The 25,828-nt window shown below is 39.1% G+C and overlaps 1 pseudogene; it reads left to right on the top strand.

Annotated features, from left to right (window-relative positions):
- Window positions 1–22,262: 22,262 nt before the first annotated feature.
- LOC145983795 (puff-specific protein Bx42 pseudogene) lies at window positions 22,263–22,877 on the top strand (annotated as a pseudogene).
- Window positions 22,878–25,828: the final 2,951 nt, after the last annotated feature.

The following is a 25,828-nucleotide window of genomic DNA, read 5'->3' as shown; positions in this document are numbered from 1 at the left end:
CCACTTTGAAATATCGGACACACAGGATGGAATTATGGTAGACTTTAACCACTCATCAGCAATTCACGAACGTAGTCTGCTTTTAATGATTCTTATGACACTCCTTGTGCATTTTGCAGAGTAACTTGTCACTGGTATGGTGATCAGAATTTTATACAATACCTGCACATTTGGAAAGGTCGAAAACTGGACAACAACAACGTATGGTCTAAAAAAGCTATTCTTAAGGGTTAATGCATTTCTGCTGATCGTACATAATCTTCAGAACCCTTCAAGTCGCCCGTGCCTGAACTGAACATTCACTCTCTTTTAAGGAGTTGTGCATAGAGACAATGTTTGCCACTGGTCGAGATGCCAGCAATCGAAAGGCGCATGGCATTCGAAACCTTTCATTGCAGTTGAAATTAAAAGACACAAGATAGAAAAGGCACGGCTCACTTTCATGTTTGCTAACATAAAACGTACAAAACTGCTGAGTCTCACTGCCATTGTTTGTGTACTGAACCTTATTATTATCAGTTTGTTTGCTTGACTAACCTTGTATTAATGAGAACAGCATGTCCCCCACCCATCCAAACCGATTCTAAAGGCATGAGAGGGGGTGTTTCATTTCTATCCCATCGCCGTGATCAACCACAGGTAGGTAGATAAACTGTACATAATAACAATCATAACTAAAAATCAATAACAAGTGAATCAAACGAAACGATCCCCACATTTTTGTGTGAAGATATGTATAATTGGTAGCTAAACTATAAACTGTTGTCCCCCCTAAATATTCCCATGACTCAGGCACGCCATGAATCCCCCTTGTGAGCACTCCTGGGTCCCGATCAAGAAAAGAATTCGGCGCCACACATCAATTTTAGGAAGAAAAATCTTTTAGTTCTGTCGGAATTAGTTTTAAGAGAAGAAACATTTGATTGATTTATTGAGTTGGTGTTTTAAGTCCACTTTATGCCAATATGGCTAATCGGTACTGGAACTACAGCTTAAAGTGGGATTCGGGCCATTTTGCGCCTCCACCGCGTATCAAACACGAGACCCAAGGCAGAAACATTTGATGATGCCTAAAATGTTTTAGAGTGCGAGCAAGATTTTTTTTGGCAAATATGTTTATTTGCAAACCAAAAACAACATTAGTTTGATAATGCACCAATATTTTTAAAGTAATAGGCCTAAGTATAAACTTGGTATGACCCTTTTCAAAACATTTGTATTGCGAGTGTAGTGAGCAAAAAAAAAAAAATATGATCTCTCAAACATTTCCCACATTTTTATTTTTCGTTCATGGATTTGGGGATGCTGTAATCCCATCAGTCCCTTGCATCTGTCTCTTACAAATATGACATGCGAAATTAGGAAGTATTCCGTCATATCGCGAAATATATCAGAAAGGGTGGTTTTAGTGCAGAGGCAACACAACAATCAAATTAATCTTAACTGACGCGCCACCACAGCTACAGCGCCTCGATGCGGTGGCACCGTTTGCATCGCCCTAAAGCCGGCCCTGCCTTGCGATCTAGCTCAAATCGTATATCATAAGGAGAAAAAGTGTGCGAAGTTCAGCAGTCTGCCAGTGACGTAACCGATAATATGGCCCATTGATTTAGTTCGTTAGTTAGCAGGATCTTAGAAACTGCCTGGATAAATTTAACCCAACGCGTGCTCACACGTTTCAGTTTGGTGTTTCAACATGTTATTTTTTTCTCGTTTTTATCAATTGTGTGATTCCATTCAAATGATCAAAATTAATAAAATTAAATTAATCAATAAAGGTATTACTAAGTACAAGCTTTAAAACAATTAAAATTACACAGCGTGCGTCCTGCCGGGTTAACAATTGCAAGAAAACAACTTGCAAGCAGAACAAATACGTCTCGATTCTCCATAGAGGCACACAGTGATTGGGATAGCACTTTAAACTGTAACCCCATCTCGAATAACCTATTTGAGCATATAGCGGACTCAAATATTGACGTGCCTCCCCGATGGCGCAGTGGTAGCGTCGTCGCCTTGTAATCAAGGGGTCCCGGGTTCGATACCCGGTGGAGGCACAAGTGGTTCGGATCCCACTTTAAACTGTAGGTCCAGTCCCGATTAGCCTTACTGTGCATAAAGTGGACTTAAAACACCAAATCAATCAATCAAATCAAATATTGACGTGGAGATCGCCCACCTTGCAAATCAAATCCGTGTTCGCCGCGTGGCAGCGTAACACACTCCCGATAGATCCACCACGGGTACATAAGATTAAGCTTTGATTTAAATACGCAATCATTATTTTTCCATAATTCACTCGTTTCATAACATGCAAATCGCATATAAATGGTACTGCGAATTTATTTTTATGAAGACACGTCAACTTTTCCAATAGTAGATTTACCGCTTCTGGTGGAGAAGTATTTTCAGTAATCAACTCACGACCTATTACACAGGAGTCTAGTACTAATTCCGGCATGCCTCATCATAAATTCCATCCAATCATCGCTATTAAACTAAAAAAGGGAAAACAGCAACTCAGAAGAATACAAATTACAACAATCAAGCATAAACCACCCAGCAATATACGTGTTTCTGTCTGAATATAAATAACTTCACTTTGGAATCGGATGTACATGTATCTCGATAACCCCCCCCCCCCCAATTTTCTTTAAAGCAATTCACGGGTTTGCTTGTCCAAATTTTTCTGTACCCCATACAGTGGTATGTCAAGGATTTTCATAAGGGAGGCTGATGCCTTCACTTTAAAGGAATGCTGTGGCAAAGGGATGAGGGGTATAGCCCAACCAACACCTGCTTTGGCACTCTACTGACACTAGAAGATTAAAAGCATGCTTTCTTGTAGATGGGATTGGAAATAATATGTAAATGAGAAGATGAAGAGCATTGATCCGTGCAGTGCTTTTGTAAGGGGTCTGTGAGAGAAGCTACCTCTGGATAGGTGACCCCAGTGTCTTTGAGGTAACTACCCGATAAATATGATATGAAATGATAGATGAAAAAAAAGGTTTTTATATTTTCCAGGACTTTTTACTACATTACCATGAATTTTGAGTAGCTGATTTTATTTCCTTTGAACGTACGTGTATGAAAATTCGTTTTGTACTGGAGTGTTCCACGTACATAGGAACATGAAATAGGTGAAAAATCTTCAACGGAATTGCCCAGGTACGATTTATCTCAGTGGCGCCAACTGTGGAGCTCAAGACCATTCAGCAATTTGTCTCTTATTGTTATTATATTTTAGAAATAAAGTCCCAGCATTTAACAAAACAAAAATTTTCATAATTACAGCATACCCTTAAAGAATTCTCACAACTTAATTACTGCTCATAATCATCCGTTAGATTTTCAGTTTGATACTTGTCAGTGTTCTATATTATTAACACTGTTCGTGGTCATATCGTCATCATGCAAATAAGGGAGAACAAGAGCTTAGGGCATGTATTATGTGTAGGGCCCAGGACTTTATGTCCTATAAAACTGTAAAATATGTGTGTTATTATGTCATAAAAGTTGAAAAATATGTCACACGAAATTAGAAATATGTCATAAAAAATGTAAAATGTCAGAAAATGCAGAAATATTCCCTGTAAAACTAAATATATGCACAACAGTAGTTTCAAATTTCTCATTATTCGGGGAAGATGGATTAAGGTGGGGTATTAAATAAAGACAGAATTCCTTTAACCGAAGAATGTGGTGGGAAAATATAGGAAATGTCGTGAGGTTCACTGCAATTATTCTAAGGAGGGACAGAGTATACACACTGGCTCCAACGACAAGATATCTTGAAACTCCTGTACTCGATTGCCGATAGAGTAGGGGCTGTAATGTACAGAATGCTATTTTTGCTTTTGACTGATTATTGTGAGAAGCGAAAAAGGTAAACAAACGAGAACAGTTGACACTTGTTTACTGTGAGTCTTGTGCATGCACAACAATGACAGAGTACATTCTTTCCTCAATAATGTTCGCACAGCTATCAACTGTCGCGGGATAAAAAAAAATCGGGGGGATATTATTGTTCTGCATTAGTTGGTAAGAAAAGACGGCATCTTCTTTTAATTTCTTTGTCCTTAATTTAATTATACTGCCATCGATAATATAAACTATCCGTTGCGTTAAAGGTACGAAGAATAAATTATAAAATAGTGATGGGTCGTTCGTGAACGAACCGTTCCTTGTTCCAGGAGTCGTGAGCTTTGCGTGTATGTTCTCTGGTTTTCTTGTGGGAAGTCGAGTAGTAGTAAGCGCAGTTCCCTCTCCCCTAATCCTTTTCACTCAAGCTAACTCCAGAAAGTCCTCCCCCACCCCCTTCACTTCAGCTGCACGAAACCAACATCGGGAGGAGTTGGTCCTTCGTTCCTTTGAATGGCTGCTTGAGAGAGCGAGCTCCGGTGAAGTGCTTCCCGAAAAGGAACTGCCATGACCCGTGGTAGTTCCTCAGAAGTCGTGAGCTTTGCTTGTATGTTGCCAACGCTCCTATTGGATGACTCACTCCTACGAACCTGAGAGAGAGAGAGAGAGAGCGAGGTCCATTCTTTTGTTGCTGATTGTTGATAGTGGCGGTTTTCCGCGTAGCTATGCGTTCAACTCTGTTTACAGTAATGCTGCAGAAGCTCAACAATGAGGGAGGGATGGGCAACTAATTCACCTTTAATCCTTTTTGTGGCATGTTTTCGCAAGTCGCATTGCAAGGAACTTGATAGATATAAGATCATCATATCAAATGTTCCGTTTCCGTGCTCTTCCATTTTCTCAAAGTAAAAGTGGGGCCGGGAGGCGGAGAGAGCTTGAAAAATACGAATGCATTCTTCGTAGTCAAAAATTTAGCGTCCTCTCTTCCATTCTCTTACGGGTGTTTGTTTGACCGTGTATTCATTTAATTGCATGAAAGTCTGAAATGGTGGGGAGGGGCGACGGCCACCCTAGAAAATAAATTTCAACCTACAATTTGTACATTTTACACATACGTATAATTTCATTTCAATCTCAATTTGTTAATTATTAGAAGGGCGTTACAGGTTCATGCTAACTTCAAACTGAACTCTTTTTTTAGGAGATTATACTATTTTGGAAGAAAATATGCCTCGTTTGACACCTTGGAAAAATACATTGTTTGCCCTTCCCTGGAGAAAATACAGCGGACGTCCATGTTTAAAATATTTACAATTATTTTTCCTAATCTATCACCAGGCGCTGTAATGCACTGCGACAACAAGGGGTAGGAATTCATTTTTGGAAAGGAAGAGAACTTGTCCAACTTTTCCTTTCCGATGAGGACTTTTTGTCTGCTAAAGTTCAATTATCCATTAAAATGTATTTTCATTCACCCCCACCCTGAAAGCAGCTCCCGAACCTAGGTCGGTCAGTCGATACATTGTTTCCTATAGCTGTTTAATATGTGCACGAAGACGGATTCCTCCCCTCTAATTCTTTTCACCCACTCCAGAAGCAGTCTCCCACATCCCCTCCTCCGCCCACGAAATCAACTTCGAGCTGTGTTGGTATGGCTGTGAACGACTCCTTCAACGAGCAAGTTCCAGTGAACTGCCTATCTAAAAGGAACTGCCTCGTCCGAGAGCATGCTCCGTGGCTTCGTAGTTCCTTTGAATGACTTCCGGTGAACGCTTCCTTTCTGTGAGCGAGCTCCGGTGAACTGCTTCCCGAAATGGAACTGCCATGACCCATCACTATTATAAAATAACCGATTATGTGCAAGACAATTACGAAATTATACAGAAATATGTCTTATTATGAGAACATTGAAGAAATACGTTGTATAGACGCGAAATTGGTAAAATATGTTAAAATATGCCTTGTCAAGTTTGTCTATTTCGGCTGATTTTCATCAGTTAAGTGTAGATAAGTATTCGATTCGATGCCAAATGAAAAATATGTTATAACAATAAAGGTCCTGGCCGTAGTTACGTGTTGTATAAATTTGTAAAACAAATCTCAAGAGTACAGCCCACCATAGGCGTGGGCAAGGGGGGCAGTTGTCCCTTAATACTGCCGATTAGAAATTTAGTGTAGAGGAATATTATCGACAATATTATACTACTAAAGAAAAATGAAATATCTTCATGTCAATGAGAGTTCCAAGCAATTACGTAGGGGATACATTATTTACTATGTAATTGGACTTTCCCACTTTATACTCTAACAAATTTATTGTCATTAACATTCCAGAAAATTTCTTGTTTTTAGCACTCCCTCATACTTAGGTGGTTGAATGATTCTGATACTACGTCAAATGCGACATGTACATTTTTTCTAAAATTCTGTCCACCTTAAATTATATGTATTTCACACAATTTCATTCAGACACACTAATTTTTGTTAATTATTATTAGGGCATTGAAGGAACATGATAATTTCAGACCAGGGGCGCCGACTTGTCAAAATTATTGGAGGGGGCTCTGATCACTGAAATAAATTAATGAATGACTCGCTCTCCCTTTTTTAAGTTTTGGCTTCATTGTTCGGAATCTCATAAAAGCCCATGAATTCCTAATAAATGTCAAAATTTTTATTCACAGTTCGAATGCAGAATATTAATTGTCCACGGATGTATATGGCACAAGTTTCGTCAACCATAATAGGAAAATATTCCCGACTTTTAATATCTGCTACCACGGAGCGCAAAACAGATCTCTCTAATATATCAATGATCTCGTTCTGAATGTCATGTGAGAGCCATTTGTAGCCCGAACGTCCCATCCACTACCCTAGTTCATGCATATCGTCTTTTGAAACTCTTTTTAGTAAAAAAATTTAACAATACTCATAATTACATACTTAGTATATAGTAATAAGTCATGTGTTTTGCTGTCTCTGGTCATAGCCCCCTCAAAGTTGATGATTTTGCGGTCTCAGCCCCCCCCCCCCCAAGTTGATGGTCTATAACATTTCAAATGTGTATTTAAAGTTCAGTTCATGTGGCACAATTCAGAGTAAACTTTACAAGAGAAGCAAAATAATACATTAGATACTCTTAAGCAAAATTATTTGGAGGGCTCTGCCCCACATCTTTAACATTGGGGGGCTCGAGCTTCCCCCAAGCCCCAAGGAGTCGGCGCCTATGTTTCAGACTGAAACAGTGTTTTTGAGGGGTATCACTATTTTTGGGAAATATATGCCTCCTTTGCCCCCCCCCCCCGCTGGAAAAATTACCTTGCTCCTCCCTGCGGACGTCCATGACCGCCACTGCTGAAGATACTTTGTTTTTCCTGTGACAAAGTTGTTCGTGTGAATGGGTGTTCTCTAAGATGGTGCAATATCAGATACCCGTTTAAACAGCTTAAATTATCTGTTGTTGCCTTATGTTGAGCAACATTTTGTCGCACAGGATTGTGTCAGTGACATAGTGGAGGCGTTTGAAACTTCTACCAAGACTAACGTTGTAGTATAAGATATTCTCCTAAGACGGCAAAAGTTCATTCTAATCTTGGACGATCAGTGTTTACGTTATCCAATATTTGTAAATATATATGTAAAAATATGAGCCTTTAATTTGCAAACGTGTGCGTAGTGAAAGGTTTAGTTAAAGAAGGGTCGGGAATTTTGTTCAGATTCGGCCAGTCGTCTCCATCAGTGTCCCGACTTTCATTTTAACTGCAATGGTGCTGCGAAAATGCAAAAATGTTCTATTGGTTAACTCAGAAACAGACATTTTTTTACTAGAAGAATCATTGCTAATGCGCATCATTTAATTTATAAATATATTATTATCTAAACCTAGAATTATCATGGTTGTTCAATGGTGCTGGTGTAAGAAAATTAACGGAAAATTGAAAACACAATTTGCGGAGGAAAGTACTATTAGAATACTTCTGAGAATTGAGTGCAAAAATAATCACTCAGTTGTACGCTGTGTGACAGACTTTGTATGTGAGCGACTGTGCTGTTTATTGCCAGGTTTATTGTTTATTTTTCTCGTTACTTTGGACCATAATTTCAACTCTACATTATATATCTCCTTGCAATACCACCATAGCATTGATGGTGACATCTAATACTCCAACAGCATTTCGCCTACAACCGTGGCAGAGTGGCTAGCGTATCACGCTCTGACGCCAGGTTGGAATCTCGGTCTGGACATGGGTGTTCTTTGTAAGTGTTTTTCATCAATTTCATCATATCATCACTCATCCGCATCGTCACGATTAGCCAAAAGTGGCAGAAAAGTGACGTAAAGTAATTTAACTCAACTAATCCAACTGCATTTTCGGCCCTTCTCTTTGTTCCACATTTTAGAATCTCCCCCCGCCCTAAAAAAATCTGGGTATGCGCCTTTGATATGGAACGAGGTTTTAATTTCCCGACTGGATTTTCATCAAGGCTTTTGCCCCCTCCCCCTAATCAGAGTGTCTGCGCACTCCTATGCAGCCCACAGACGAAGTACTCGTAACGAAAAACAAACACCGCTTCAAATGCCCTGGCTGTAGCTTGAGCAGATAAAAGAAGGGAGGGAGACTTTCAGGCGGCAAGGCTTTGATGAAAGGTGAGAAGCCGCGATGGAAACAACCAGCCAAACTCTCCAATAACACTAAAGGTGGGAGGTTATGTTACGATTGTTGTGTGGCAGCTAATGTCTCCGAGAAATTTAGTTACAAAGGAAGCCTGCCGATATACTTTGTCAGTAATCCATAAATCATTGTCACTGTAGTGCGGTGCATATGTTTGCGTCTTTCATTTCATTCAATATCTCAAAATCCAGAGTATTTGAGTAGTGCAAAAGGTGTGACGAAGTTTAGCATTAATATGGCGGTTAATTAATTAACGAGAGGACGTGTCACGTAAAAAGGCCTTGCGACGCCAAGGAGTTCACATTTAAGCTGATTTTATTCATCTGTTGGGAAGGGGGGGGGGGGCTACTGCTGCATTCATAACTCTTACGAGTTTCACTCCATGAGTACATATAATTTGTTCACTTAATTTTCCTTCGATATTGTTTCTTTGTTTAAGTTTGATTTTAAGCCCACTTTATACACCGAAGCCCAGTAAAAACTATTGAATTATCAAGAAATTGATGTATCTTCACCAAAAGTGATTCTGATATTCACAAATTACTTATGTGCATTATTGTATATTTATTTTATTTTAAAAGAACACTGATTTTTGTCAATCACACAATTTAAATCAAACTGATTTAAACAACCTCGAAATTTTGTAAGCATATCATGCAATTTGTCATGTAAAGGCTTGCTCAAAATTGTAAATGACTATTTACGTTAATGGTTTTTATATTTTTCTTCACGAGTAGCTTGGAGAGAGAAAATGAAACATTGGGAACTTCTCTGTACTTACATTTAAATTTCGCACATAGGCATGAACATGAAAACTTGAAAGAGAGAATGTTTTCTTTACCAAGGAATCTTTCGATTTTTAAGCCAAGACCTCTCCCCGATGGCGCAGTGGTAATGGCATCGCCTTGTAATCAAGGGGTTCTGAGTTCGATACATGCTGTTTCGGATACCACTTTAAACTGTAAGACTAGACCTGATTAGACTTTCTGTGCATAAAGTGGACTCAAAACAAAAACTCAAACTCATTTTCAGCTGATAACCGCGATAATGGGAACACGAGCACTCAGATTTCATTGTTCCATTATTAATCACGGAACTCCGTAAATTGTTACTTAGAAAACAAACAACTGTTGCATAAAGTGGAAAGTATAATTTTCCTTTGCATTATGAAAAATTTTCATTAATCCAAGGAAAAACTTAAAACACGATCACAAAACTTTATCAAGAAAATACGGTTTTCCCAAGTAAGAAGTTTGAAATATGTAATTATGAAAAACGGATAATTCATGCCTCCATCCAGCTTGATTTTAATATGCAACGACTGTATCTTCAAATATCTCTGCAGTTTCGATCTCTTTTCACCAACAGCGGCGCCAGAATTATTCATCTACGGGTGCTGAGGGGTTGCGGAAAGAAAGTTAGGGGGTGCGATATGTATTACAAGAAAGTGGTCATTCCATGCAGTGTAAACATTCAGATACACGTTGCAGTCTTATTGAACTATGTAGTGAAATACAAAATAAAACCATCCTGCCCTTAAAAAGACAATTTTTGAACCTTCTCAATGTAACCAATGAAGGCACCGTCTGCCACAAGACAAAACGCGAAGAGTACAGGAACTGTGTCATCTTTAAAATCCCTTCTGCCGCACTATCCCCAACAACGAACTGTAAAATTTCTTCGTGAACATTGGGCATCTTCCTAACAGTCTTGGAAAAGTTTGAAATGGTACGTTTACTGGACATTAAACGTGGAACAAATATATAGAACGTATTAAGAAGAACAGTACCCTTCATGTTACAACTCGCATTAAATAATTTCCAGAGCACGACCTGATGAGGTGATACCTTAAAAGTACCTGAATTTTTTGCTCCAGTGTAAGGAAGAACAAGTAGACGGAAAACAAACCGTTTATGAACAATGCAAGAAAGAAAAAAACATAACTCACATTAATCTATAGCCAATTATCAAAAACCACGAACAGACCACTTGAAGAAACAAAAGAAGAAAAAATTGATAACGACAATGCTGACGAAAGAAGAAAAACGGCCGCTGATCTTTACAGAGGCTGCCGCAAGTACAGAAAAGTATTGGTACCTCTTTCAGTGCTTGCCTGTTGCATACAATAATAACCTATCATTCGGCCCTCAATATGACATGACATAATATTACATATTAATGTTTTCAGTTGAACGTAGGGTGTGCTGAAGGGATGCGGAAGAAAATTAAAGGGCGCGCAAGCACTCACTCACGCACCCCTGGCGCCGCCACTGCTTTTCGCCTAAAATTTTGTCTCAATTCTCCTGCCCTGAGGGAAGTTTACCTTCGCATAGCAACACTAAACTGCAACCATGATTTATACCAGTAGGATGGGTGAAAAAAAACGAACATTGCTTGCCTGCTCATCTCTTTCCAGGCGACAGGAACGTACGTTTAAACGTGAAAGCTTAAACCCCCTCGCCGCACTGTAATGGACGAATCCTGAAAGGCTGGCCTTCGTGGTGGATGGTTAGCACAGCACGCTACGTCGCCAGGGGTCTCGGCGTTCGAATCCCGCGGCCTCGTCATGGGTGTGTGAGGAGTGTTCCTTCATCAATTTCATTGTATCGCCACTCATCCTCATCTTCGCGATTAGCCAAAAGTGGCACAAGAGCGAAGGGAAATAAACAATATCACGAATCCTGAAAGTTCGAATTGCTTTGTAATTTTTGTGTGCATACTTCTTTCCAACGGTAAGGGACTCAGGGTATAAAATATATAGGATCACAGTTAATCCAGTGGCTAGTGAGAAAACTCTAGGAAGGAATCTCTTCACGACGACAACAGCAGTTCCAGCATATCATGACAGGTCGGACAACCCTAAGCCTGCGTTCGATTGGTTTTATATTTACAAAACAAGTGTTTTCAATGTGCAATGCATATTTTACAAGTATGCAAAAAAACAATTTAATCAGCGATCAGCAAAAACAAGGTAATGCACACAATTAACAGTATTGGTCTTTTTAGGTTGCACCGCGTCCTCAACGATTGTATAGGTCGAAACTTCTCGACACTCACTCTCTTTTTCTTCAGTTATTTTCGTTGTTTTTTATCTCTTGCGGTGACGATGAGAATGCATTTACGAGTGTACAATGGGACAAACACAACTATACACTCTCATGTCTCGCACAAAATAAAAAATAAAATTAAAAGGGATTCTTCTTTCGCGCCTTGATAGCTTTGTAACGACTGGGGCAGCCAAAGAGACTAACTTTCCATTTAAACTTACAGACCGTCAATTTAGGTTTTAATCTTGCAAAAATTGTGTGAATCTGAAAATTTGCACATCTGTTCTATTTGATGTCAAAACAACATATCAACAGCCCTTTCCGCATCCTGAAATTCCAGGCGGTGGTAAACTTTGAATGCTGAATGCTGGAGAAGTGCAAGTTATCACTGGAATGAATGTTACGTGCAAGCAGCTAAACCCACGGATTTGAAATAGGGCTCCACCGAAAGAGGAATAAGCGGGCTTTAACTATGACTACACATATTGTCTTCCAGGACCGCACAAAAGGAACAAAAACTACCAAAGTCGATTTTTTTTTCTATTTATCATTCTTGACGCTTCCTTTAAACTTTCCGTTGACATCTTTGTAGACCATGTGCAGAACTGTTACGCCACGGAATTTATTAAGCTCGTGTATTATTCTGAAAAAAAAAAAATCATGAGGCTTCTTCTCTGATATAGCCTAAGCAGCAACAAAGCTAGTGAAATAAAAATCAAGTGCAGAGAAACAAGAGGGAATATTCTTTTCTGGATATTACGTCGCATTAAAACAGTGAAATTCATTTATTTAACATTTTTGTCGTGCCGATTTATGGCGAAGAGTTTTTGACAGCAGGGGATCTAAATTGTGAACACTTTTCATGCAAAATGCAAATGGATTTTCAATAATTCAGACATTTATATACATCGATAATACAGCCTGTAAGTGTAATTCTTGTTTACAAAGAAAGTTACTTCATCATTCTTTGAACAATTAATTTTTAAGGTATTCATGAATTCTAAATTAATGATATTACACTTTACTAAAGCTGACGCCAAGCAGTGTTTTCAACTCTAGCGAGAAGTCGCTAAATCTGGCGGATCTGGCTAGCTGGCGACAAAAGACGTGAAAAAGTGACGAGCGACTTTTCTGGCTACTTCGTGTGCTCTTTAGCGACTAATTTGGAGAATTCACAAAATATCTGCGTAGGTACGTCTAAATGTCCGTTTTATAGTTATTAAATAAGGAAATATCCTCGTAATTCACTTCTGATGCACAAAGAGAAACTGAAGCAAAGCGTACCCCCTTTTCCAGTATGTTTTGTGATGTTTGTAAACATCACTGCTCACAGCTCATTGTTATCAGACACTCCTCCTGGCGCCATTGCGGCTGCCTTATTATAAAACAGAACGTTTGACTTCGCGGTCGCGTCATGCGTGGGTTCAGATTGGAGTTTTTTGGGTAGTGTGTGGTGACAAAGGAAGTGCTAGCGTAAATTATAAAGTTCGTGCGTGTTTGTGCGCAGGTCAGCCCAGGACAGGGCAGTGTCCAGTGTGGGGAAAACCGCAATACAAGAAACATTATCGGAAGGAGTGGGAAAACTACAAATGGTTAACCCCTGTCGATAGTGACACGGCGAAAGCGTATTGTAAGTACTGCAAAGTAGAACTATCTGTATGCCCAAACTACCGATCTGAAAAAAACTTTCGAAACACAGAAACATAAAGTCAGATCTGGTTACTTCTGTTCTGCAAAACAGAAGAAAAACAGTTCAAACCGGAAAATTTAAATACTTCTAGTGCTGAAGCTATTTCAGCTTTATTCATTGCCGAACACTGTTCTTTGCTAACCGTGAATCACTTGTCCTAATTATGTATGAAAAGGTTTGGTGACTGACAGCTGCAGTGCACCATGCATTCGCCTGCATAAAACGAAGTGCACAGAAATAATAATCAACGTTCTTGCAGTGCATTTTCTCGATGATTTAGTATCTGACATCGGTAATCAGTGTGAAGTGCAGTGTTCAGACGAAGAGGAAAGTAACGAGGAAATGTTGCTTTTATAGGCAAGTACTTAATTTTTTCCACCTTTTTGCTATTTTTTAGAAGTACATTTCATTTTGCGACTTTTTCTAGAGCCTTTACATTTCATTTAGAGACATTCTAGCGGATTTTCTAAGGACTTTTCACGACTTTTACGTTCAAGTTATTGGCAATACTGACGCCAAGTATACTCCAGTCAAGGTCACTCGCTTTCGGAGTTTCCCCTTGCCTCCTCCACACCCCTGGCCCTCTAGGGTTGCCTCGCTTGTTCTAAGCTGTTAAGTTGACACTTTGCACGTTGTACAGTCAGGGACACTTCTGGATTATAACAATACCATTGACTTTCAATTAAATCATTACAACCGACAAGTGTCCGCGACCGTACGTTTGCGGTTGATTTAGTTTTCGATGTTGTTTTGTGAAAGGGCTATTTGGTTACGATTAGGAAGGAGGCGAGGGGGGGCATTTGCCTCCACTTCTCGCCACTTTTGCCCTCACACTATGCTAAATCTTATCTACAAAGGGAAATATACTGTCTTTGCCCCCCCCCCCACCCAGATTTGGTACCTTGACCCTTAGTTTTGGAACCCAATCGCCACCACTGAGTATTGAGGATTGAGGAGCAGCGTCCTACGTGTGGAACATTTGCCGGTGAAAGTGAAGCGAGTGCCTCCCGAAAGGACACTAGAAAGCAAAATTTATTTTACTTCGCTTCTTGTGCCACTTTTGGCTAATTTGCGAAGATGGGGATGAGTGATGGTATGATGAAATTGATGAATAGACATCACAAACGTTCATGCCCAAGCCAGGATTCGAACCCGGGACCCCTGGCGTTGCAGCGCGATGTGCTAACCACTCCGCAACGGGGGCCGACCATCTTCTAGTTCAAAAGTGATGGTACACATATTTTATGTTAAATAAATAAATATAAGTAAATATCAACATGACTTAACGGCGTTCTAATGGAAGTTAAGAAAAAACAGTTTTATCTAGACATCCCAACTGACAATACTAACAGCGATCAGCCTCCAACGCATCACAATATCCATCGAAATAATATTATCTGATGCCATGCAATGGTGGTGGTAGATGCACATTGCACGGTGGTTTGGTTTCCACTTTAAACTGTAGGTCTAGTCCCGATTAGCTTTTCTGTGCATAAAGCGGTGTTAAGAACTAACCCAAACAAGTAACAATTCCATGTGATGAAAATTCAAATATATTCTTTTTATAAGAATAACTTTTCATTCTACCACAATTTAGTCTATCTCCCCATTTATGTCCTTTCACCTTACGTCGACTAATTGCGCGAGGTAGAAAATGGCCACCGTACGTACGTTCCTCGCCTGTCGTACCGCTTGCACCGTTACTAAGCCATCCGAAACCAGCTTGTTCCACCCCTTTTAGCGCGGAGACGCTATCGCACATTGTTGCAACATTTATTCCCATATGATTTGGTATGGAGGGCGGTGCTTGGGTTGCCGCGTGATCGACGGCAGATTGCTGACAGGTAGCGCAGCCAATGGGGGCCGAGTTAGGAACGTCAAACACCAGCGCGCGCTTCGAATCACCCGTCACTCATCATAACGTGACACGTAGTTCCTCTCTATTCACGTTTTACGGACACTATTGTGTTTAGTTGGTTCCTCGCTTCGGGGTTTGGTGCTTGTGGCTTCCTCTTACATAACGTTTCGTCAACGCAGTGTGTGACCTAAGAAATAACAAATGAATAACGATTCCTCGCAATACTCTTAAGTTTGCACCTTCCTCTCTTGGGGGTGCTGTGCTTGTCCGCCCATTCATTGTCAATATCTCAACTTCCATGGAGTGTATAGCAGCCACACCCAGATTCCCGCTATCCTCGGGAGTACCTCTATTACGTATAAAAATCTCAGTCCAATCAGAGCACTTTTAAAACTTCCTCGCTTTGGCGTGAAAAGTCCAGCTTCCTCTTAATGGAGGGTGGGAAAACAGGGGTGTGTCTGTGCAAGTGTGTAAGTGTGTGTGTGTGTCCAAAATGTAATAAAAAACACGTTCAAATCGTGTTATTTGAGTAAATATTAGAATAAACTTGTAAAATAAACAGATAAAAGTTGAGAACACACACTTTGTGTGTCGAAAATATACCTAAAACTCTTTCCTGAATAGTATAAATAGTGTTATTTAGGTAAAAATAGGTATAAAATTTTAAAATAATAAGTTAAAAAGTTGTAAAAATATCTTTGAGAGTCCAAAATTTAATAAAAAATGTTGCCTGAACAGCTGAAATTGTGTTATTTGAGTAATAATAAGCCTAATAAACAGATAGAAGTTGAGAACAAACACTTAGTGTGTCGAAAATGTAACTAAAAGTCTTTCCTGAACAGATTGAAATGTGTTATTTTGGTAAAAATAAGCCTAAACTTGTGAAATAAACATAAAAGTTGAGAACACACACTTTGTGTGTCGAAAATATAACTAAAAATCTTTCCTGAATAGTATAAATAGTGTTATTTAGGTTAAAAATAGGTATAAAATTGTAAAATAATAAGTTAAAAAGTTGTAAAAATATCTTTGTGAGTCCAAAATTTAATAAAAAATGTTGCCTGAATAGTATAAATAGTGTTATTTTGGTAAAAAATTAACATAAAGTTGTAAAATAATAAGTTAAAAGTTTAGAAAATGTATTTTTGTGAGTCCAAAATTTAATAAAAAAATGTTGCCTGAACAGCTGAAATTGTGTTATTTGAGTAATAATAAGCCTAATAAACAGATAGAAGTTGAGAACACACACTTAGTGTGTCGAAAATGTAACTAAAAGTATTTCCTGAATAGTACAAATAGTGTTATTTTTGTAAAAAAATAATATCAAGTTGTAAAATAATAAGTTAAAAGTTGACTAAGCGCACTTTATGTATCGAAAATGTAACTAAAAATGTTGCCTGAATAGTATAAATAGTGTTATTTTGGTAAAAAAATTAACATAAAATTGTAAAATAATAAATTAAAAGTTGAAAAAATGTCTTTGCGAGTCCAAAATTTAATAAAAAATGTTGCCTGAATAGTACAAATAGTGTTATTTTTGTAAAAATAAGGATAAGCTGTGAAAATGTTTGACATAAAGTCAAAGTTTGGTAAAAAATAAACTCAAAATTAAGTTAAATAGCACACAGTAACATACATTTACTACCTAAATCAATAATCAAAGGGTCCTAGGTTCGTTACCCCGTGATAAAAGCAAATGGTGAAAACTTTAGGCCCCGTCCCTGATAGCTCTCCCATCTTCATAGTACAGATAAAAAATACCTGCGCTAAAGCGTCCTGTGCCTTGGGGCAACCCTGAGCGGAATATTAATTGGCGGCGGAAACCAGTTCTACAAGTGACGCATAGCTTCAGAGATTTGACCCTTGCTGCGCATTTCCAGACATCCTTTGTTGTCTGGATCAATCCCTCCCCTGCCCTACAGTATTGCATAGCTTTCCCCTGTTCTTGCGTACTGGTTAACCTTGGAAAAAAAAAACCGGTTCTGAAAATCTACCGAGGCGATCTCTGATTGGTCAATCGGGTTCTTTCTTTGTTCTGACGTTGTGACGTCATTTGACCTTGACCGCACTTGCCCCAAATTCCTTTCTCCTCTACCTGCGCGGAGTTCACCCTTGTCTGTCTGGCATCAGACTCAGCTCACACGTTATACATAGTTCGTCTCCGCTCAATATATTACATGCCATATAACATTATTACATAGTGCACTATATTTATTACCGTTACATATCGCGGGTTCGAGTACCGGGACCGTCTTCTTTCGTACCATTACCACGTTCAAAGCGGTTCATAAACCATAGAAAACTTATTTTCAATATTATAAACATTAATATTATCGATTGATACATTACATACTTTGCAGTAATGAATATAAAACCATATGCATAGCGTTTAGTACCTCTCATTACCTTCTATATACATATTTTTCATAAAATAAATAATTATATATTCATAAAAAGTTATAAACATGCAAATACATAAATGTAAAGTATTCGAAGTACTTGCAAATTAGTTATAAGTACGTGCAAATTAATTAAAACCCGTGCAAATTAGTTATAAGTACGTGCAAATTAATTGCGAATATTAAATAGCGACCGAGCTTAACTATTATTTCTACTCACGAATGAAACAATAGAGACACCCGCTACGGATCCAGAGCGTCAAACACAGTTAACACCAAACGACCCAAACCAAAAGAAGAGCACCGAAAAAGACAAAATACATAACGAACAACAAGGTGAAAGTGTAGGTGAAAATGAAGAGAGTAGCCAACCTTCCAGCTCCAACTCCAACCCCTTAACAACACTAGATGGACCTGACAAGGTACAACACACCTCAGGAATTCCCTCACAACTCGGAAATGAAGCAGACAAGAAGATAGAATTCCAGAAAGTAGACACCGGCACAGAAGGTGGATCCGGGGATGAATCGAAAACAGAGGATGAATTTCCGGCAATTAACACGGATAAAGGACAACGACGCTCTTCAAGACACAAGCGATCCAGACCACGATTCGTCCCGCCAATAAGCAAGAAGAAAAAACCCGGGGGAGCTCTGCCTCAACATCCACAGGTATCTGGGGAGTCCTGAGTCCACACCCATGGGTATCTGCACTAACAGAAGAAAGGAAGGAGTGACCACCCCTAGTGTAGTATCCAAAGTTATTTGTCGTGTGCGTCATAGAAAAAAAAGAAGAAAAATACTGCAGGTGTACATTCTATAATATTTCTTCGAGAGAGTGGAGTGGATACTGACAACACTAAACATGATTATAAACAGGTTAGTTAGAAAAAAAAATTAGGCAATGTACCTAAAGGTAACAGTGTTAATAGTACTAAATTTTCCACAAACTGATTTCGTGGACTGAGTAGTAATGTTGAGGAGGTTAAGTAATTTTTGTAAGAGTGTAATGATTGTGGTTATAAGAAGGGCTTTTGATAGGGGACTGATAGGTATGATAGAGTGATCGAGTATATATTTTTTTTTGTATATATAAGTTTCTTCTTTTTGTAAAGAAGATCAACGATTTGTACCACTCTGTTCCATTTACTTGATGTGGTACTTTTGTCATCTATTGGTCTTATTGTATTCTGGTGTAAATGTCGGGTATAATGGTTACAAGGAGAGCCTTGGCAATAAGGGGGATACAGCGTCCCTGATAACATGTAGGACGATTACAATAAATATGTTTACAACACTCAGAATAGGCACGATTAACATTAACAAACTACAAAACAGGAATAAACAAGAGGCGCTGGGTGACTTTTTTATCCAGTCGTCTCTCGATATAGCCTTTCTCCAGGAAGTTCAAGTGATAAATTTTGAACTGCCCCCATCTATAGTAGTATATAATAATGCAAATTGTCAGGCAACGGGGACTGCGCTTCTCGTGAAAAATACGGTGCCCATCACTAACGTTGTGTGTCATCCTAATGGGAGAATTATATGTGCGAAAGTGGCAAATGTTTGGATATGCAATATATATGCCCCATCAGGTACAAATCAGAGATCACAGAGGAACAATTTTTTTGCGACAGATGTGGCGGCTGAACTGCAAGCTGTAAAGGAACATATCGTCTGTGGCGGCGACTTCAATTGCGTCTTGCTTCCAAAAGATCAACGTCCTGGTTTTGCAACATCTAATTCCCTCCAAAAATTGGTGTCTGGTTTTAAATTGGTGGACGTTTGGACAGATAAATATTTTGATAAGCAGGGGTATACTTATATTAGAGACAATTGTGCGTCCCGGCTAGACCGGTTCTATGTTACCCCGGCACTGCGTCAGAAAGTTACTTCGATTTCTCTCACCCCTACATGTTTTTCGGACCACCTGGCGGTGATAATGGCAATTAACATTGATCTTCCCTTAGTGCCTAGGGGATATGGGTATTGGAAAATGAATACGTCCATTTTGTCTGATGAGGAATTTAAACGAGCATTTCATGAGCAATGGAGATTTTGGGAGACGCATAGCCTTCGACGTACTGACATCCTTCGGTGGTGGGATGAAATCCTAAAACCGGCAGTTAAACGTTTCTGTATATCATTCTGTAAAGAGAGGTCTCGTGACTGGAATAATAAATATCACTTTTATTATCGTGTGTTGCGTGAATTAATAGAAGAAGCATCGGCAGGACGACCGGTTCATACGGAAATTAAACGTATACAAGCAATACTCTTAAATATGACCGCCCACAAACGTATGGGTGCAAAAATTCGAAGTAGACTGCCTCAGTTTGACCCTGAAGAAGCGGTGTCGATTAGTCACGTGATACAAGAACGACAAAATGCACAACGGAAACTCATTACTGAACTCGCAGATGGAGCGGGTAATAAAATCATAGCACCTAAGGACATACAACGTACAATATATGAGCATTATGTTCGGATGTTTTCGCAGCACCAACCTGCCAATTCAAATTATGATTCTGTTGTGGATGCAGTTACGGAAGTACTTTCCGATGATGATAGAACTAAGCTTGATGAGGATTTCACATTCGAAGAAGTATATAAAGCGGTGAAAGCGGCAAAGCCTTTCTCCGCCCCTGGTGTGGATGGGCTTCCTACATGCTTCTTTCAAACATTTTGGACGCTAGTGGGGCAGACTTTAACTGAGTGGGTCAACGCGGCCTTTCAGCAACATAAAATGGGCAAGACTTCCAAGACAGGTATTATAGTATTAGTACCGAAATGTGCAAAGCCGACAGAGATCACTCATTATCGCCCCATTACACTCCTGTGCAACGACTATAAAATTTTCACACGATGTATGTGATAGACGCATGTTAAGAGGAAGAAGAAAAATTTGTATTCTATAGCATGTTATTGATTGGTTGTTATAGTAAGAGTGTGTAAGATGTACGTGAATGGCTTCCATGTATTAAAGTTATATTGTTTAATTTGAACCTACGTATTGTGTATGTCTTGTGCATGTATACATAAGAAATCACACATCACAACAAGGCTTACATCTATGGCGCAGTCGGTAGGATATTCTTGGTGATTATTCGTAAGAAGAAGTATGGATGAAGACGTTCGCGAAGAGTACACGACGATCATCATTCCAGCATAGGTTTATGCAAGGAGAAATTGTGTCGGCTTGATCAATTTCTACGGTAAGAACCAAGATTACACGGTTTGTGTATTGATTACAATAATTGTACAAGAACAAAGTTTAAATCAGTGTGATACGGATTGTGTTTACCATATTGTGATATTTAATTGACCACAATTATGAATATGTTCGGTTTGAATTTATTCTCTGAGTTCCGGCCAGATTCGGAAGAAATAGAAGATTATTTAACGAGGTTTGAACAGTCTTGCTTGGCTCATGATGTTAATGAAGCCAGGAAGGTACCCATACTGATTGCAGTTATAGGGTCTGAAGCTTTCAAAGTGTTGAAGACTATCCTTGCACCTGAACCAGTCGAACGGCAAACGTATTCGATCCTCAAGGACAATCTGCTTAAACATTATGGCCAGAAAATAAACAAATATGTGGAACGTTTCAAGTTCAGGCAATGCACGCAGGAAAGTGGTGAGAATACAACACGATTTATGGTACGTGTTAAGGAACAAGCACTAAAATGTAGTTTTGGCCATTACTTACAGGAAGCCATTGTAGAGCAAATAATTGTAGGCGTTCGGTCTGACGCCATTAGAAAGAAATTACTATCTGAACCTACATTGACTCCAGCAAAATGTCAAGATATTGTGCTTGAAATGGAATTAATTGAACGGGAAACACAAATGTTCATACATCGTGAAAAAGATTATAGTCCTAATCTAGTTGCATTTTCTGGGACACAGAAATTGAAACCATGTTTTCAGTCCTCGCAAGCACACAGAAAGAACTTCGTTAATCCTCAGAATAGAAGTTATAAAAGCACCGAAGAATGTGACAGATGTTCCAGAAGACATGATCTTGGACATTGTCCAGCAAAATATTCGATGTTCAGTTTGCAAAAAGAAAGGTCATTGGCATGTAAAATGCAAGTTTAGGAAAAATAATGGTGGAGTTGCGAGTAAGACAATTACAAGTGATCAAATATCTACGTCTAATATTAAACCTTTAGACGCTATTGTTGGTGAACAAAGCATACATAATGAATTTCATGGTTTGTCTTTATTGCACGTCGAAGTTAGTGATTCTCATCCGCTAGAAGATAATACTTGCACTATTTCATCAAGCACAGACAATTCACAAGTGGAAGATGCTACGCTCAATCGTTCAAAAGCAAGGAGCGTTAATTTCAAGCCAAAGACAAAAGTTGTAGATGGCACTAATGTTCTTATGTCAGCGGAACCGTGCGTAGTTAATCTGTGTATTGATAAACGAATTATACAATGTGAACTAGATACTGGATCTCCAGTTACGCTGTTCAATAGCAAGTCTTTCAAAAAAATGTTTCCTCATCGGCGAACACAATTCACTACACTTAAGTTACGAGATGTGAATAATAATACTTGGAAGTTGAAAGGTCAAGCTTTCATTGATTTATCATTGAATGATGTACTGTATAAATTACCGGTTATATTGTGTGAAGAAGAACTGCGTTATCCGTTGATTGGACGTTCATGGCTCGACAGTATTCATCCAGGTTGGAGGAACTTGTTAGCACAATGTAACACAATGTTCACAAATACGGGGTCCGGACGAAATTACAACGCAGATATTAATACAAAAATACCGGAAAATGAAGGTTTGAGAGCGCAGCTGGAAAAGAAACTTACCCAGAAAGATAAGGAATCATGGGAACGTGACCAACTGCGATATGAGGGACATAAAAGATCGAAGCTCCGGAGAGACAGGGAGAGGGACATTAGTAAACAGATTGCCATTGGAATGCCAGCTAAGAGCATGGCCAGTGACGACACTCAGTTTGACCAGAAGCTGTTCAATCAATCAAAGAGGATGGACAGTGGGTACGGAGATGACGAAGCGTACAACGTGTATGATAAACCTTGGTGGCATGCACGACCTCTGGGCCAACATATTTACAGACCATCAAGAGATCTGAACAAGGATGTGTATGGAGATGATTTGGAGAAAATAATGAAAACAAACAGTTTTGTCCCAGGCAAGGAATTCAGTGGCACGGACCGTGGAGCAGCACGCAGCGGACCTGTTCAGTCTGAGAAAGATGAAGACGATCCTTTCGGTCTGGACCGGTTCTTGACTAAAGCTAAAAGAGCTAGCAGAAGACCTAAGGATGCAGAGGGAAGAAGGATTGTCGAACAGACTTAGGTGAGACCAGCACTTGAAACAAAAAGAGACTCCAGGAGGAGATGATAGACGCATGTTAAGAGGAAGAAGAAGAATTTGTATTCTATAGCATGTTATTGATTGGTTGTTATAGTAAGAGTGTGTAAGATGTACGTGAATGGCTTCCATGTATTAAAGTCATGTTGTTAATTTGAACCTACGTGTTTGTATGTCTTGTAAATGTATAGATAACATATCACACACACAACAAAACAAGGCTTACAGTATGCTTGCACGTTTAATGCCGTACTCAAGCAACTTGGTGGGGGACATGCAATATGTATATGGTGAAAATAAAAACATTTATGCAGTGTTGCAAACGCTGCGTGAAGTGGTTACCAGTAATCATAATAAGAAAAATTTAAAGGATCAAGCGCTTTTAGCTTTGGACTTCGAACGTGCATTTGATTCGCTGAACCATAATTATATGTTTCATGTTTTCCACAAAAGGGGCATACGGGGGAATTTTCTCTCAGCACTGCAAGGGCTATATAACAATGCTGAATCGAAAATACAGATTAATGGGTTTCTGACAAAATCGCTTAGCATTGTCACAGGTGTCCGACAGGGAGATCCCTTATCCATGTTGGCTTTTTGTATTTCCCTAAGTCCCCTGCTTGCCTCTTTGGAAGCACGGTTACAAGGAATAACTATTCTGTCAAAGTCGCTAAAAGTTTTAGCTTATGCGGATGATGTCAGCATTTTGGTTCAGTCACCTGTTGATGTGGACACGGTTCATAAACTAACGACGGAATTTGGGGTGTATTCAGGCCTTCACATAAATGTAAAGAAATCATGTTTGATGTTTTTAAATAATTCTCCACCACACACACCAGTTCAACACTTCCCTGTTGTAAACATTGTAAAAATACTTGGTGTAGTATTTACGCCTTCTTTGCAAGGAATGATACAAGTAAATTATGATCGAGTGATTGGGAGTGTAAAAGCAGTGCTACAAATTAATAAGTTTCGAAACATTAGCTTGCAATCACGAGTCACGTTTGTTAATGTGTATGCTCTTTCGAAAGTGTGCTTTATAGCCAAAATACTTCCGATGCGAATGCTGGATGTAACAAAGCTGAAAAGTGCAGTGAACTGGTTTGTTTGGAATGGGCAGTTGTTACGTGTAAATCACGAGACCTTGTGTTTAGATAATGCTGGGGGAGGCTTGAATCTTGCACACGTGCACCACAAGAGCCAGGCGCTCCGCATTCAAGCGGACATAGAGACGATGATTCAGAGCCCTGATAGCCTTACAAGTCATGTTCTTCGAGACTGCTTGGCCCATATACAGTTGGATCCCCCCATAAACGTGACTAACCTCCCCCCCAACCTTAGGTACCTCCGTGATAACTTAGTAGAGATTTGCTATGGCTTGTTACAAACTCCTACCCTGCCTGTTCCAGTGGTGTCGCATATATACAGAAGAATGCGTGTAGCGTCTCAACAGGCTGTTAAGATCGTTGAAAGACACCCGGAAGGTCGTTGGCCTGTGGTGTGGAAAAATATACACGCGAGGCATCTCACAACAAGAATACGATCGGCGTGGTTCGTTATAGTGCATCAAATACTGCTGACTCGAGTGAAACTCTATGATCTGCACATGGCAGATTCATCATTATGTTTAATATGTAACGTGCCTGATAGTTTAGTGCATAAGCTCAGTGAATGCTTAATAACCGCTACGTCATGGAAATATGTTGCGAAACTCGTAAGTGTCATCTGTCGTACCAATGAGAAGAATATTACAATTGATCATCTTCTGTTTCCCAATTTTAGTTATTTCCCTAAAAAGAAACAGAACAGTGTATTGTGGTTACTGAGGCAATATGCTTGGTTTGCCTCTACTTATCAGCAAGTTGACTTTCATGAACAATTTGTGCATTATTTAAGGCACACATTTCAAAATATGTCGGCAAACAAAAAGAACAATGTCTATGCGAATTTTCTAAATGTAACATATCCTAGTATGTAAAACCTGTATAGTAATCATGAAAAGTTTGTTATAATCAGATGTAAATAGTAAAGGAAATAATAATAAAAAAAAGTGGTTAGCACATCGCGCTGCGACGCCAAGGGTCCCGGGTTCGAATCCCGGTCGGGCTTGGTTGTTTGTGAATGTCCATTCATCAATTTCATCATTTCATCACTCATCCCCATCTTCCCAAATTAGCCAAGAGGCACAAAACGCGAAGTAAAATAAACTAAAAATAAACTAAATCAAATCTCTTTCCTTCCTAATCCAAAAAAAGAAATTGAAAATATTTTGAACCTTTCAGCTAGGGATGGAGAACGTAAATTACAATTAAATAATATTATATTGTGCCATCCATTGTTTAATTACATAACTAATTTATATCAATGTTCTCAATATTAAAGGTTATACATGCTTGAATTGTTTGTTTGAATTGTTAAGTTTGCTTCGTGCAAAATAGGCTAATCAGGACTGCATCTACAGTGGGTGGGATGCGAACGACTGTGCAATGTCCCTCTAGCGGGTAATGAACCCAGGACCGCTTAATTGAAAGGCGACGACGTCACACAAGCACGAAAGCAAAATTTTATACTCACATTTAATGTGTGTGTACTGTCCATCCTTCTAATATAATATATTATTCTCTACATTTAACACATTGACTGCCGTGTGTATGATATGTCATACACATGGCTTCTTGCTTCTGGGCCACGTGTATGCTACTCCATACACAAACAAGAACCTGATTCTTAGCCGCGTGTATGGAAACGCATACACAGTTCAATCAAAACTATATGACTGTTAAATAGCAGTGGCGTACAGCTAAGATGGGGCAGTAATAATTTTAATTTCTGTAATGTCTTACAAGAGTAAAAAAATCTTCAAAACTTTATTTACGCTTACGTATTCTTTTCACTAGTACAAATGTATTGACAACTAAAAAAGAAGGGTAAATGTG

This window comes from Lepisma saccharinum, chromosome 2 (genome assembly GCF_977018435.1).
Source record: "Lepisma saccharinum chromosome 2, izLepSacc3.1, whole genome shotgun sequence".
NCBI classification, from domain to species: Eukaryota; Metazoa; Arthropoda; class Insecta; order Zygentoma; family Lepismatidae; genus Lepisma; species Lepisma saccharinum.
The sequence above is the reverse complement of the archived record's forward strand: the minus strand, read 5'-3'. Positions and strand labels throughout refer to the sequence as shown.